Here is a 13,055-nt window from a genome sequence, read left to right as displayed (position 1 = left end):
CAACACCTGGCTGGCTCGCAGGCTGATGGTGCATTGTTTGCACCACTGCTGCCCCTGCCCAGTGTCATTAGTTGGGCTGAGTGGTGGTACAGGGAGGGAGCTCTCGATGGCTCCAGGAGCCACTGGGACACAGGGAAATGTTCAGCATCACATGCTCTGCCTCCTTCTGGACACGTTCATGGTGGGTCTCTTCAGCATCAACTACAGGGGGTTTCTTGTCAGCTCCTGGGAAACATTTGGGTGAGGGCATTTCCTGCAGCTCAGCGATCTCATTTCTCACTCCTCCAGGCTGCCTCTTCCGTCACTGCAGCTCTGGAGGACTTTGTGACACCCGAGCACCTGGATGGTGAAAACTCCTTTAAATGTAGCAAGTAAGATGACTACTAAGCACATCTGAACACGAGATCCTGTGTGAGGGGGCTGCATGTCATTGAGCACCAGCCATGTTCTCGTGGAGGTTTACTGCACACAGATGAGATGTAGCTTTTTTAAAATACGGCCGTGAAGAACCTTAGAACAGCAAAAGCTGTGTGAGACAGGAGAGGTTGCCTGGCCACCTTGGGGGAGGATTGGATGCATTTCAGCACTGGGCTCTGTGCTTGGTTTCAAGGTGTAAGAAGAATGTTGCTGCCTCCAAGAGGTTCACAGTCCATCGTGTGCCCAAGATTCTCACATTGTGCCTGAAAAGGTTTGACTGTTTCACCGGCGGGAAGATCAGCAAGGTGTGTACACATCTGGTGTGCAGCTCCCTCTTCCTGGAGCAGATTTCCTAGAGCTTGACACAAGCCACCCGTGTTGGGTTAGTCTTGTTCCCTTCTGGGGAGAGAAGAATTCCCTTGGGAAGAGAGGCAAGCGCTCTGCTCCAAGAGAGCTGCTTTGGCCAAGAACAATTTCCTGCCACCCAAAGCGCTGCACATTGCCTAATGGAAAACCAGCTGTTCCTGAGCCCCAAGGATGTATTTACACACCTGTGGCCCCTGGATATGGCAGGCGATTTTTTGCCACAGGTCAGGGGCACTTCTGAGCCCTCCTGGTGTCTCTGTAGGCTGTGGAGTATCCCGAGTACCTGGATCTTCGCCCATACATGTCCCAGGCAGATGGAGAACCCCGCTGTTACTCCTTGTATGCTGTCCTGGTGCACAGTGGGGTCAGCTGCCTTGGAGGACACTATTTCTGCTATACGAAGGTGAACAGCAACTTCCTTCTTTCCCAATGGGGAAAATGTGTTCTGAGGAGGATAAACTTTCCTGTCGGTGTTACTGACAGCCAAGGTTTTGGGGCAGAGGGTTTCTTTAGGGGCTGGACTGGATTTGTTTTGATATACTCTTCATTTGATAGTTTTCTGCCTGTGTTTTTGGAGAGAAACCATGCGAAGATCCTTGCCTTTCTTTCACAGGCCGGTAACGGGCTGTGGTACCTGATGAACGATGAGTCTGTGGAGCCTAGTTGCATTGACACAGCTCTCAAGCAGCAAGCCTACCTGCTCTTCTATGCCAGGTAACAACCAGGATTCCAATGTGTTCGGAAGACGTTTCCTTTTCCCTGTTTAGTGTTTAGCTTCTCTTCATACTCCTGAGTGTTTTCTCACCAAATGCAATCAGTACCTGCTCCATTCAGTGCTGTCAAACCTGTTCCACCCCATGTCTGTCCTTCAGGCTGCTGCCCTGATGTAACTTGTGTGCTCTCTGATGCTGGACTTATGTAGAGAAGAGCGAGAGAACTTAAAGGGGCCTGCCAGGAAAGATGGGGAGGGACTCTTTATCAGGGAGGGTTGGACAGGATGAAGGGAATTAATTTTCAGCTGACCCAGGGAGGGTTTACATTAGATATTAGGAAGAAATGCTTCAGTGTAAGGGTGGTGAGACAATGGAACAGGCTGTCCAAAGAAGCTGTGGGTGCCCCATCCCTGGAAGTGCTCAAGGCCAGGTTGGACAGGGCTCGGAGAAACCTGGTCTATTGTAAGGTGTCCCTGCCCATGTCAGGGGGGTGGAACAAAATGAGCTTTAAGGTCCCTTCCAACCCAAGCAAGTCTGTGGATTTATGAAACAGAGGCTGTAGAAGGTATAAAGATGAGGTCTTGCTGCAACAGGAGCAGACTGGGTGGGAAGATTCCAGCTGAACTTCCCAGTAGTGGACTTGGTAGAGTCTTCTCTCTGTCATAGAAACCTCTCAGAGAAAATGAGCCAACTCTGGAGGAGGCTGCAACATCAGCCCTAAGCTGAGCTCACCCTTTGTTCCTGCAGATGCTCTGATGTGCAGATTGGAGAAAGGACTTCTTCCTTGCTGGCACCAGCATCCTTTCTCAGCCACTGCGCAGCCAGCAGGAAGCAGGCGGCTTCTATTGGCCCCCAGGGTTTGCCTGGCAGGAAGAAGGTAACTCTGGGAAGGAGGGCCAGGGCACCAGAGGAGCAGTGGATTTCTTTGGAGGATCTCAGCCCTTCTCCTTTTCCCCCTCCCACCCTGCAGCATTCTTCCTCGTCACTTTGCTGCTTCCTCTCAAAGTGTTCCACCTGGACCCCTCCCGTTTGTGCGCCTTTGGCCCTCTGGCCTTGGCAGCCCCCCAGGAGAGCCTTTGGGAGGCTCTGAAATGTCCCCTCCCAGAACATCTGGGGGCTCCCTACTGACTCTGGTCCTTTCAGGAGGGAAGGGCAGGAACTCTCCACAGCTCTCTTCCCAGGACATGTTGCTGGCTGTGGAAGACCCTGGCAGGGAGGAGGCCTGGAGCAGATCTCCGCTGTGGGATGGCCCCAGCTGCTCTGTGGACACAGCAGACAGTGACCTCTCTGCAGGGAGGAGAACGGAACCTCCGAGCTGTGGCCACGCTCCTTGGGATGGTGCAGCTCCAGGGCCTTCCAGCTTGCCATGGGCTGGCAAGCAAACCCTGCTGAGGCACAGAGGGATGAGCACATCCGTGCTGGGTGCCTACGAGCTCCGCTGCTGCTCTGCGCAGCGCACACACCACCGGCCCTCGCCAAGGAAGAGGAGGACGCAGACTAAAAATTCACCCTCCCTAAAGAAGAGAAGCAGGCAGACCAGAAATTATCGACATTGTGATTAACCCCCTGTAAATAGTGCAGTCCCAGGGCCCTCCAACACCAGCTTGAAGCAGGCTCCCGTGCTCAGGGCTGCTCGGGAGCAATCCCGGCCGAGGCTGCGGGAGCAGGGATCCCCGCAGCTGGGCTGTGCTCTCCGCAGCCTCTCTGTGCAGTGCACGGCCCAGCACTGCGCAGTGAGGAAGAGGAGGGTTTCCATGCCTCAGAGATGCGTGCCAGACAAGCACTTGGGGCGCTCTGGGACTGCAGAGTTAGATTATGTCCCTAATTGATGCAGAGTGCAAGATTAGCACTGCAATTTTTAGCAAAGATTTCTTTGTTTTCTACAGGCCTTCTCAAACATGAGGCAACAATTGAGTTCGATGATGATGCTAATGGCTGGATTAAAAGCCTTTAGTTAGAATTCTTTCTTCCACGGTGTTGATAGTGTTTGAAAATAATACAGCACAGTATTTGGCAGCAATATTGAAGGAATTATGTTAAAGCTAGGAGAATAAGGCTTAAGTAGAGCCTGATGCTACCCACTCTTGCCAATGGCCCTGAACAACTCTCTTGTTCTCAGTGAAACCTTGCTGGCTGTTGGGAGCAAATCCCCAAAACAACTTCCTCCAAAAGTTATCAATTTAATATGGTAGACAAATCAATGTTAACGTTCTAATTACCTGTTGTTCATGATTCCATTGTTAAAACCCCCCTTTTTGTCGGGTATCCCCTCTGCTGCTTCCTGGGAAATGGCCCCCGGAACAATGAGGAGGAGAGCTTGTATGCAAATGAGAAGACATTTTGCACAGCTCAGCAAAGGAAACCGCTAAAACGGTGAGCCACCACGGAACCAAAGGATTTAAATAGCACCCATGGGTGAGGAACAAATGTAGTTATCTCCCTAGACCTTTTTAACCTCTTGCCTTATACACAGAGCTGCTGGCTGGCAAGAGGAGCCCAGACTTCAGATCAAGGACAGGCCTGGTGGTGCTCCCGCGAGGACGGAAGCCCCTGCTCTGCCTGCGTACCAGCGGACAAAGCTGCACACCTCCTCCTCCGTGTCACTCCTGGGAGCAGCAGCGGCGTGGGTGCGGCCCATCGGGCCCCCACCCGAAGCTAACCCTAATAAAGGCATTAAAAAGTAGCAGATCCCCCAGCCCTGTTTATTTCACTGGGTGTCCCTGTGTCCGTATTTTCTTAGCCTTCTGATATTGCTTCCAGTTCTGTAGTGGAGTTTCTCACGCTTAGAACATAAACAAAGTAGTTGTTTTGGCATTTCTCTCTGATGAGGGACAACTGATGGACTTGTAGCCTGGCCAGTGGGGTGGAGAGGTGGTAATCTCATTCTGCAATCCCTGCTCATTGTCCAGAATCTATATATACTGCACAATGTATACATTTTAGCAAACCAAGAAATTCATGTTCAGTGGCTATAAATTGCATAATGCTCTTCATGAATTAGTGTTCTGTCTTCTATTGGTTATCGACGCCTTGCTTCTCATGCTAACTAGTCCACATTTTCAGTCTTTTTATTGTCTTTTTGCCAGGTAGAGAGAGGTGCGTCATGGAAGCGCACGTTAACAGGGTCTTGCATTCCTCTGTCAGTGCCATCCGGCCTTCAGGTGTCCTCAGGGTTTTCAGACGTAAGTCATGCCAGGTGCTTGGACAGGTTTTCTTCCCTTCTGGTAGAAGAGAACTACAAATGGATGGTGTCCTCCTGCAGAGGCCGTGGCACTGGTCTCTCTGCAGGTGCTGTTTTAAAGCTGCACAAGCAGCATTATCCTCTCTGCAGCCTCGATACATCCTCATCCTCCTTCCCTTTGCCCTCCCACAACACCTGGCTGGCTCGCAGGCTGATGGTGCATTGTTTGCACCACTGCTGCCCCTGCCCAGTGTCATTAGTTGGGCTGAGTGGTGGTACAGGGAGGGAGCTCTCGATGGCTCCAGGAGCCACTGGGACACTGGGAAATGTTCAGCATCACACGCTCGGCCTCCTTCTGGACAGGGCTTCTTCCTTGCTGGCACCACCATCCTTCCTCAGCCACTGGGCAGCCAGCAGCAAGCAGGCAGCTTCTATTGGCCCCCAGGGTTTGCCTGGCAGGAAGAAGGTAACTCTGGCAAGGAGGGCCAGGGCACCAGAGGAGCAGTGGATTTCTTTGGAGGATCTCAGCCTTTCTCCTTTTCCCCCTCCCACCCTGCAGCATTCTTCCTCGTCACTTTGCTGCTTCCTCTCAATGTGTCCCACCTGGACCCCTCCCGTTTGTGCGCCTTTGTCCCTTTGGCCTTGGCAGCCCCCCAGGAGAGCCTTTGGGAGGCTCTGAAATGTCCCCTCCCAGAACATCTGGGGGCTTCCCACTGACTCTGGTCCTTTCAGGAGGGCAGGGCAGGAACTCTCCACAGCTCTCTTCCCAGGACATGTTGCTGGCTGTGGAAGACCCTGGCAGGGAGGAGGCCTGGAGCAGATCTCCTCTGTGGGATGGCCCCAGCTGCTCTGTGGACACAGCAGACAGTGACCACTCTGCAGGGAGGAGAACGGAACCTCCGAGCTGTGGCCACCCTCCTTGGGATGGTGCAGCTCCAGGGCCTTCCAGCAGGAGCTTGCAGCGGGCTGGTGACCCCAGGGCTGCTGGGGTGCAAACCCTGCTGAGGCACAGCAGAGTGATGGACAATTCCATGATGAGGGGCTGTGAGCTGCACAGTCGCTTTGTGCAGCGCACACACCACCAGCCCTCGCCAAGGAAGAGGAGGAGGCAGACTACAAATTCTCCACACTGTGACCATGCCCGTCAATAGTACAGTCCTGCGGCCCTCCAGCAGCAGCTTGAAGCAGGCTCTAGAGCTCAGGGATGCTCGAGGGCAAACCCAACGGAGGGGGAGAGAGCCCAGACGATGCCCACGGAGGGGCTGTGACCTCCGCGGCTGCTCTGCGCAGCGCACCGGCCACCAGCCCTCTCTGGGCAAGAGGGACACGGGGAGAACAAGTCCTCTACGTTGTGACAAAGCCCCAGTGGATACTGCAGCTTCAGGGCCCTCCACCACCAGCTTAAAGCATGCTCCCGTGCTCAGGGCTGCTCGGGAGCAATCCCAGCCGAGGCTGAGGGAGCAGGGATCCCCACAGCTGGGCTATGATCTCTGCAGCCTCTCTGTGCAGTGCACGGCCCAGCACCCTGCAGTGAGGAGGAGGAGGCTTTCCATGCCTGAGGGATGTGTGCCAGACAAGCACTTGGGGCACTCTGGGAGTGCTGCAGTCAGATTATCACCCTAGCTGAAGAAGGATGGAAGATTAGCACTGCGTTTTTTAGCAAAGATTTCTTTTTTACTATGTGCCTTCTCAAACACGAGGGAACAATTTTTTTAAGGGGATGATGATGTTAATGGCTGGACTAAAAGGCTTTAATTAGAATTCTTTATTCCACAGTGTAGATAGTTATAGATAGTAGTATAGCATAGTACTTGCAAGCAGTATTGAAGTAATTATATTAAAGATATAAGATATAAAGAATCTGTTAATCAAATACCAAAGATCCCCAGAACCTGGAATCTGATTTAGGAGAACAGCAGCCCTTTCTCAGCCCCATGAGTTGATGTCAGAATATCTTAAGAACATTTAGAACATTAAGAACATTTACTGCATGCTAAAATGCCCTGGAATCATTGGGGCATTGGGAAGAGTGGAGTCTTGCACTGGAGAGGGAGTTGAAGAGGAGGAGTATCCCACTGCTGTGGGGCCAAGCTAAGCACCTTCCCTGTGTCCTTCTTCAGGTCACCAGAAGGGTTTCGGCATGATGTGCGTCATGGAAGCGCACGTTAACAGGGTCTTGCATTCCCCTGCCAGTGCCATCTGGCCTTCAGGTGTCCTCAGGCTTTTCAGACGTAAGTCATGCCAGGTGCTTGGACAGGTTTTCTTCCCTTCTGGTAGGAGAGAACTTCAAACATATTCTTCCTTAGGCATTGGAGAACATTTTCAGCGTGGCAGGGAGGAAGATGCCCATGACTTCCTGTGCTGTACTGTCGATGCCATGCAGAGAGCTTGTCTGGGTGCAAGCAGCGAGTAAGCACGAGCAAATCACTCCCACAGAGTCCTGAGCCCTTTGGACTGCTTGATGCGCTCCCATCAAGGGAAACCTAAACCCTGGGCTTTCAGGCCCAGCAAAACTCTTTGAGGAGATAATGCTGTGTCTTTACCACTTGTTTCCAGCTTGGACCTCTCTTCTCAATACACCACCATTGTCCATCAGATATTTGGTGGCTCTCTGAGATCCCAAGGTACATTTCCACAACTATTACTCTCTTTGACATGGTGTGCCTGTGCCTGACAGTTGGTCCTGGCACTGGTGGGACAGGCACAATGTGTAAATGGGCAACGCCAGTCAGCTTCCCACTGCTCAGCAGTTGCATTTTTCCTTCCAGTCACCTGCTTCAGCTGCAATGCCATTTCTGACTCCTACGAGGTCTTCCTGGATATCCCTCTGGATATCAAAGTAAGAGGCTTTGCATTTGTGCTTCAAGACATCCCAAGGCCCCTGCAGCTTTCCAGAGTCAACATATTTCCCTTAAAAATGTAGACTGTGAACACAAGGGATCTTGGTGGGTGGGAAGGGGAATGGATGGTGTCCTCCTGCAGAGGCCGTGGCACTGGTCTCTCTGCAGGTGCTGTTTTAAAGCTGCACAAGCAGCATTATCCTCTCTGCAGCCTTGATACATCCTCATCCTCCTTCCCTTTGCCCTCCCACAACACCTGGCTGGCTCGCAGGCTGATGGTGCATTGTTTGCACCACTGCTGCCCCTGCCCAGTGTCATTAGTTGGGCTGAGTGGTGGTACAGGGAGGGAGCTCTCGATGGCTTCAGGACCCACTGGGACACTGGGAAATGTTCAGCATCATACGCTCGGCCTCCTTCTGGACAGGGCTTCTTCCTTGCTGGCACCACCATCCTTCCTCAGCCACTGGGCAGCCAGCAGCAAGCAGGCGGCTTCTATTGGCCCCCAGGGTTTGCCTGGCAGGAAGAAGGTAACTCTGGCAAGGAGGGCCAGGGCACCAGAGGAGCAGTGGCTTTCTTTCGAGGATTTCAGCCTTTCTCCTTTTCCCCCCCACAGCCTGCAGCATTCTTCCTCATCACTTTGCTGCTTCCTCTCAAAGTGTCCCAGCTGGACCCATCCCATTTGTGTGCCTTTGGCCCTCTGGCCTTGGCAGCCCCCCAGGAGAGCCTTTGGGAGGCTCTGAAATGTTCCCTCCCAGAACATCTGGGGGCTTCCCACTGACTCTGGTCCTTTCAGGAGGGCAGGGCAGGAACTCTCCACAGCTCTCTTCCCAGGACATGTTGCTGGCTGTGGAAGACCCTGGCAGGGAGGAGGCCTGGAGCAGATCTCCTCTGTGGGATGGCCCCAGCTGCTCTGTGGACACAGCAGACAGTGAGCGCTCCGCAGGGAGGAGAACGGAACCTCCGAGCTGTGGCCACCCTCCTTGGGATGGTGCAGCTCCAGGGCCTTCCAGCTTGCAATGGGCTGGCAAGCAAACCCTGCTGAGGCACAGAGGGATGAGCACATCCGTGCTGGGTGCCTACGAGCTCCGCTGCTGCTCTGCGCAGCGCACACACCACCGGCCCTCGCCAAGGAAGAGGAGGGCACAGACTAAACCTTCACCCGCGCTAAAGAAGAGAAGCAGGCAGACTAGGAATTCTCCACATTGTGATTAACCCCCTGTAAATAGTGCAGTCCCAGGGCCCTCCAACACCAGCTTGAAGCAGGCTCCCGTGCTCAGGGCTGCTCGGGAGCAATCCCGGCCGAGACTGCGGGAGCGGGGATCCCCGCAGCTGGGCTGTGCTCTCCGCAGCCTATGGCAGTGTCCCCTCGTGCCTCAGAGGCGTGCAGGCTAGCTCAGTTCTGCACGGCCACAGCGAGGATCGGTCGGGGTTACAGGCAGGGCGAGTAACCTCCTCCCGGTGGGTTCTGGGTTCCCCACACCAGTGAGGGGACATGATGGAGTTGTGACTGTGGCGACGGTAAAAGAGTCGTCTCTCTTTAGGCAGGGTAGAAGGTAGTTTATTAAGGGGAGTCTGGCAAGGAGCTCTGCCTGAGACCACGGCTGCCCAGAGAGAGCAGAGATCAAAGCCTGACAGTCACTGATAAACGGGGGAGGGCTGACAACGGGTCAGCCAGCCAGGGAACACAGGGTGGGAACAGGGGTGTCGACCTTTGAACCATTAACAAATCACAGGAGGGGAGGAGGGGATTCCCCGGGCACCAGCCTATCACTCGATGCCTCTCCTGGATCTTTCCAGAATCCAGGGAAGGGTCTCGAAGTGACAGACAGGTCGACCACGAGGAGAGGGGAGGGGGGATTGACAGGGAGAGGTGCAGGGGAGGAATGATTGACATAAAACGTCTGGTTGTATAACTAACTCAAAAGGGAGAAAACTATTACAGAACACAGGGCTATGCAGTGGACTGAACCATTACAAAAATAACTTATAAATCTTACAAAAATAACTTAATAACTTAATAAAACAACTCTCGCACCACTACAGCAGCCTCTCTGTGCAGTGCACGGCCCAGCACTGCGCAGTGAGGAAGAGGAGGGTTTCCATGCCTCAGAGATGTGTGCCAGACATGCACTTGGACTTGCTTGTCTGGCACTTGTCCCCAGTGCTCTGGGACTGCTGAGTTAGATTATGGCCCTGATTGATGCAGAGTGCAAGATTAGCACTGCAATTTTTAGCAAAGATTTCTTTGTTTTCTACAGTCCTTCTCAAACATGAGGCAACAATTGATTTGGATGATGATGCTAATGGCTGGACTAAAAGCCTTTAGTTAGAATTCTTTCTTCCACAGTGTAGATAGTGTTTGAAACTAATATAGCACAGTATTTGGCAGCAGTATTGAAGCAATTATATTAAAGCTAGTAGCATAAGTCTGAAGTAGAGACTGATGCTCCCCACTCAGGGCCAATAGCCCTGGTCGGGCCCCTCTGCCCTCTGGGTGGCTGGGCCGGGTCCGACCAGGCCTCTGAGAACTGCTGCCCGCATGCAGCACGGGAGAGGCCCAGGTCGGGCCCCTCTGCCCTCTGGGTGGCTGGGCCGGGCCCGGCCGAGCCTTTGAGAGCTGCTGCCCGCATGAGAGCAGCCCGGGTGAAGCCTTTTTACAGCTTAGTGATAGCTTCGAGCTGGACCGCCCTGGATGAGACCGAGGGGTGGAAAAAAAGGACGTTTGTCAGCTTCTTCTACCAACGCGGCCTTGCATTTTTTTTTTTTTTCAGCCCTTCAGTCAGGCGCGTGCACACGGCCTGTGCAAGCCTGGGCGGATTTTAACGCTTTCTTAGCAACACGGAACTTTTAAAACACAATTCCTCCTCAAGAGAAAGAAGAAAGAGAAATAATAACAGAAGGTACATGGAACAGACACTGCATGAAGTCGGTCAGATTAGAAGTGAAAGAACTAATAATATTAGAATAGGATTGAAGAAGCGGACATTTTTAACCAGCCTTTTCTAAGGGAAATGATGAAGAAATGAACTGTTCTTTGCAGCATCTTAGTATTATTTAAGAAGAATGCAATTCTAATCAAAATTAAGGACTGATGTAATAGAGATTTATTTGGGAACTTTGAAACCCCGCTCCTGGGTCAAAAAGGAAGTCTCAGCCTTTTGAGGCAAAGATAATTTTCGCTCAGAAGAAGTATTCGTAAATAATACCCCAGATACACTGAGGAGCTCTGTGGACAGAACATCACAGTCTGCGAAAATTCCAGGCAGCAGCAGAAGTGTGTCATTAGGAAGGCTGGATTATTTTGTCTTGTAGCAAACATCTTCATAAAAAGATCATAGAAGGACTCTTCTCCTAGAGTAGGGAGTAGTTATGTCTAAGTGGTGAAACTGACTGAAAATCCTAAGTTGTGTCTTTCTGTGTTGTCCAATAACAAAGTTAATAGTTTGTAAGAGGAAAGAAGCGTGTTTTAAGGTATCATTCTGTTTAAGTTTAAGTTTTTTCTCGTTTCTCAACTTTTTTTTTCTTTTCTCAGTCTTTTAATACATGTTAATAAAACTATTTTTGTTCATTTTTAAGCTTAAGCCTGCTTTGTTTATTTTTCTCCTAATCTCTCTCTCCCACAAAAATATTAACACTAAAACCCCTACATTAATTAGTGTTTCCGCCCGGTTTTATTAAATTAAAACCATTACAAGCTCTCTCTTCCTGGAGCAGGTTTCCTAGAGCTTGACACAAGCCACCCGTGTTGAGTTAGTCTTGTTCCCTTCTGGGGAGAGAAGAATTCCCTTGGGAAGAGAGGCAAGCGCTCTGCTCCAAGAGAGCTGCTTTGGCCAAGAACAATTTCCTGCCACCCAAAGCGCTGCACATTGCCTAATGGAAAACCAGCTGTTCCTGAGCCCCAAGGATGTATTTACACACCTGTGGCCCCTGGAAGTGGCAGGCAATTTTTTGCCACAGGTCAGGGGCACTTCTGAGCCCTCCTGGTATCTCTGTAGGCTGTGGAGTATCCCGAGTACCTGGATCTTCGCCCGTACATGTCCCAGGCAGATGGAGAACCCCGCTGTTACTCCTTGTATGCTGTCCTGGTGCACAGTGGGGTCAGCTGCCATGGAGGACACTATTTCTGCTACATAAAGGTGAACAGCAACTTCCTTCTTTCCCCACGGGGAAAATGTGTTCTGGGGAGGATAAACTTTCCTGTCGGTGTTACCGACAGCCAAGGTTTTGGGGCAGAGGGTCTCTTTAGGGGCTGGACTGGATTTGTTTTGATATACTCTTCATTTGATAGTTTTCTGCCTGTGTTTTTAGAGAGAAACCATGCGAAGATCCTTGCCTTTCTTTCACAGGCCGGTAACGGGCTGTGGTACCTGAGGAATGATGAGTCTGTGGAGCCTAGTTGCATTGACACAGCTCTCAAGCAGCAAGCCTACCTGCTCTTCTATGCCAGGTAACAACCAGGATTCCAATGTGTTCTGAAGATGTTCCTTTTTCCCTGTTTAGTGTTTAGCTTCTCTTCATACTCCCGAGTGTTTTCTCACCAAAAGCAATCAGTACCTGCTCCATTCAGTGCTGTCAAACCTGTTCCACCCCATGTCTGTCCTTCAGGCTGCTGCCCTGATGTAACTTGTGTGCTCTCTGATGCTGGACTTATGTAGAGAAGAGCGAGAGAACTTAAAGGGGCCTGCCAGGAAAGATGGGGAGGGACTCTTTATCAGGGAGGGTTGGACACGATGAAGGGAATCGATTTTCAGCTGACCCAGGGAGGTTTTACCTTAGATATTAGGAAGAAATGCTTCAGTGTAAGGGTGGTGAGACAATGGGACAGGCTGTCCAAAGAAGCTGTGCGTGCCCCATCCCTGGAAGTGTTCAAGGCCAGGTTGGACAGAGCTCGGAGAAACCTGGCCTATTGTAAGGTGTTCCTGCCCATGTCGGGGGGTGGAACAAAATGAGCTTTAAGGTCCCTTCCAAGCCAAGCAAGTCTGTGGATTTATGGAACAGAGGCTGTAGAAGGTATAAAGATGAGGTTTTTCTGCGACAGAAGCAGACTGGGTGGGAAGATTCTAGCTGAACTTTCCAGTAGTGGAACTTGATAGAGTCTTCTCTCTGTCATAGAAACCTCTCCGAGAAAATGAGCCAACCCTGGAGAAGGCTGCAACATCAGCCCTAAGCTGAGATTACCCTTTTTTCCTCCAGATGCTCTGATGTGCAGATTGGAGAAAGGACTTCTTCCTTGCTGGCACCACCATCCTTCCTCAGCCACCGGGCAGCCAGCCGCAAGAAGACAGCTTCTATTGGCGTCCTGGGTTGGGGTGGAGAGGTGGTAACCGTGTTCTCCAATCCCTGCTCATTGTCTTGAACCTCTATATACGAGGTCATTGAAATAAACTCCCCTTCTTTTTACTCTGGAGTTAGATCTTTGGGTATCATTCTTTTCGTGGCCTCTAGCGACTCAAGGGAGGAATCTCCAGCCACACTCTGAGAAAGGGGTTGTTAGAAGTCTGTCCCGTTAAAGAGAGGCACAGGGCTGTTACAGTGTGA

Source organism: Hirundo rustica, chromosome 27 (genome assembly GCF_015227805.2).
Source record: "Hirundo rustica isolate bHirRus1 chromosome 27, bHirRus1.pri.v3, whole genome shotgun sequence".
NCBI classification, from domain to species: Eukaryota; Metazoa; Chordata; class Aves; order Passeriformes; family Hirundinidae; genus Hirundo; species Hirundo rustica.
The sequence above is the reverse complement of the archived record's forward strand: the minus strand, read 5'-3'. Positions refer to the sequence as shown.